The following is a 3303-nucleotide window of genomic DNA, read 5'->3' as shown; positions in this document are numbered from 1 at the left end:
CTTTAGTCATATGAAGGGGGAAGATGGTGAGAAAACGTACTTTTGAATAAAAATCTGAATTTTTTCTAAATTCGAGTCATAAGACCTTCTAATGGCAGCAGGTGACAGGGTACAGTGGTGTAGTGGTTAGCACTCTCGCCTCCCAGACAGATGCCTCGGGTTCAACTCCACCCAGTGGCGCCTTTGGTGTAGGCTAAGCCTGCATGGGGTTCACTCCATGCTTGTAAAGGTAATGGAAAAAAGGGTTAGGGTTAGGGGTTAAAGGGGTTGGGACAGCGGTCCTAAGACCACTGTCAGTGCACGGTCCATCGTCAGGCCCGGCTCCGAGGACCCAAAAGTAAACACAGAATCAAGTTTCCCTTAGTCCCAGTTACCCACAGACATGGCGCCTCCGCTTTCTCCATCACTTTGATGTCGCGTCATCACCTCCGTCCGGGTCCGGGTACCTCTGCTCGCCTTAGCCGTGGTGCTGGTGCAGGTGCCTTCTCCCTCCGTGATGTGGACCGGAAGAACTGCGCTCCTCACCTCAGCATCAGCAGCCTCGCAGTCACCCATGGCACCCGGCTCGCTCACGTCCATAATCTGCTCACTCGTTGCTCCGCCATCGTTTATTTTCTCCAGCAGGAACATGGGAACAGGCACAAAACAACACCGCAACGTTTCGGTCTCAACTAGACCTTCTTCAGGCAGGTTTAAAAAGTGTGCATTTAACAAAACAGCGGAGCTCGTGCCGGGGACTCCTTTCCCTCCGGACACGCTGGCGAAAATGACGTGAGTCGGCGGCGCAGTGATATCGGAGGTGCGGACCGGCGTGATCCGGCACCGCTGGATCTATTTTATCTCAAACTCAACACAACACATCATGGTATTTAGCGTTAGCAGGTATTGTATCATTAAAACAATATATCCGCCCTATTCTCGACCGTCCATATCCCCGTGGATTCATAATTATGTATACATTGTCAAGAATAAGCATTGTTTAAATAAAAACGATCACAATCCTGTACACATGAGTGGTGGAATCCTTCAAAGCATGACACAAAGTTAGTATTCAATGCCTGTCAGTAATATTAAACTGAAATTTCACATCCTCTTATTGTGTTCACAGTGCAAAACATCATAAAACAATATATTGGCCGTACTCTCAATCGTGCTTCTTTCTGTGGATCCGTAATTGTGCTTCAATAGAGCGTCGTCCTTAAAGAATAGTGCATACATTTCTAAGAGTCAGCATTGTTTAAAAGATTGTAATCCTGTACACACAAGTGATGGAATATAATAGCATGACACCAGGTAGGCATTCTATGCATGTCAGTAAATTATAACTTGACTATTAAGATTTGTGAAGGAGTGAGATGTCATAGATCCGCTATAAAATGTGTTGTTTTATTCTGTCCATGCATTAAAGGGCCAGATTAGGCTTGCAAATAATACATGTACTAATGTTGTGTTTAGGAAAAGGGGACCAGGTTAGGTCACAGCCTCCCTCCAACAATAGAAAACTGTGTGGTTGTGTTTAGGAGAAGGGGACCTGATTAGGTCACAGCCTCGCTCCAACAATAGAAAACTGTGTGGTTGTGTTTAGGGCTAGGTGATGGAGAGACTGCATAAACAAATGGGGGAACCCCCGGGGCTAGACCCAAGAGGCACAGGCTGGTTAGGGGTTAAAGGGGTTGGGACAGCGGTCCTAAGACCACTGTCAGTGCACGGTCCATCGTCAGGCCCGGCTCCGAGGACCCAAAAGTAAACACAGAATCAAGTTTCCCTTAGTCCCAGTTACCCACAGACATGGCGCCTCCGCTTTCTCCATCACTTTGATGTCGCGTCATCACCTCCGTCCGGGTCCGGGTACCTCTGCTCGCCTTAGCCGTGGTGCTGGTGCAGGTGCCTTCTCCCTCCGTGATGTGGACCGGAAGAACTGCGCTCCTCACCTCAGCATCAGCAGCCTCGCAGTCACCCATGGCACCCGGCTCGCTCACGTCCATAATCTGCTCACTCGTTGCTCCGCCATCGTTTATTTTCTCCAGCAGGAACATGGGAACAGGCACAAAACAACACCGCAACGTTTCGGTCTCAACTAGACCTTCTTCAGGCAGGTTTAAAAAGTGTGCATTGGGTTAGGGTTAGGGTTAGGGTTAGGGTTAGGGGGTTAGGTTGTGTGGTGAACGCGGTCCTCCGAAGGGGGCCACGGGGGTACTGGCACAAGGGGGACCATGGTTAAAAAGGGTTTTTTTTAGAAAAATTAAAACTGGAATAAAACAGATAAAAAGCAGGGGGAGAGGTTTAAAAAGAAGGGGGGAAAAAATGAGGAATAAAACAAGGCTGTATAATAGGCTGGCAGAGGCAGTGGTGGCTGGGCAGGAGGAGAGGGAGGGAAATAAATCGTCAAAAATAAGGGATAAAAAGAGATAAGAATGTGAGCTAAAAGGGAGGGGGGGGGGGAAAAGAAAAAAGAAAGGGGAGGGGGGCTGTTTTGGTGGGGGAAGGAATATGAGTGGAATGGGAAAAAGAAAGATAAACTGAAACACCGGTGTTCCCTGAGAAAAGAAGGGCATTTAAAATTCATATGCATAGTACAAATACACCACATCTAGATTTAAAAAAAATAAATAAATAAATAGCTAAATATTCACATGTCAGGAAAATAAGTTAAATACACCACATCTAGGAAAAAAAGATTTATAAAAGATAAATAAATATAGATAAGGATAAATATATAAATGAATGAAAATATAAGAAGAGTAAATAAATATAAAATATATATAAAAAAATGGAAGTAGAAAGAATTCATATTGAGACAAAAGTGCTCAAGGGATGGGGAAGGTAAGAAAACATGCAAAAAACGGGAACACTGGGGGAAGATAAGTGCCGTAAGGGTGTTAAAGTTTATCCAAGGGTTCCTTCCGAATGTATAGGTCGGCTTTCAATTCGTCCTGCAAGGGAGATTCCAGAAGGAAGGTTAAAAGGTGAGTGGTTTGGAAAAAGGAGGGGGGCAAGTTAATTAGGAGTGTAGGGGGGTGGGAAGTTAAAAGACAGACTGGGTTAGTACTTCTCATTGAGGCCAAAGGGGTCTATAGTTCCCAGTCTGTGGATCCATCTCCTCTCTGCCGCTTGCCGTTGTGTTGTGCTCCACTGCCTGCTGCCCTCGAGGCCCAAACTGTGGAGGCCAAGCGAGCCATGGAGTTTAAAATGATTATAAAGGACGCTGGTGCCTTTGCCACTCTTGATCAAGTTAAAATGCTGCTTTATGCGGAGGTGCAGTTCATTCTTGGTCTCCCCCACATACAGCTTGTGGCAGGTCCC

At 46.3% G+C, this 3303-nt stretch overlaps 1 long non-coding RNA gene across 1 annotated transcript; it reads right to left on the bottom strand.

The window, feature by feature from the left end:
* Positions 1-378: 378 nt before the first annotated feature.
* On the bottom strand, positions 379-2108 carry LOC144383405 (uncharacterized). The gene is made up of 2 exons (XR_013450767.1): positions 1143-2108; positions 379-615 (listed from the first exon to the last, which is right to left on the bottom strand). It is a non-coding gene; the product is annotated as an uncharacterized LOC144383405 (long non-coding RNA).
* Between the last annotated feature and the right edge of the window lie 1195 nt (positions 2109-3303).

The sequence above is a fragment of the Gasterosteus aculeatus genome, chromosome 9 (assembly GCF_964276395.1).
Source record: "Gasterosteus aculeatus chromosome 9, fGasAcu3.hap1.1, whole genome shotgun sequence".
In the NCBI taxonomy this organism is placed as follows: Eukaryota; Metazoa; Chordata; class Actinopteri; order Perciformes; family Gasterosteidae; genus Gasterosteus; species Gasterosteus aculeatus.
This window is presented reverse-complemented; position numbering and strand designations above follow the sequence as displayed.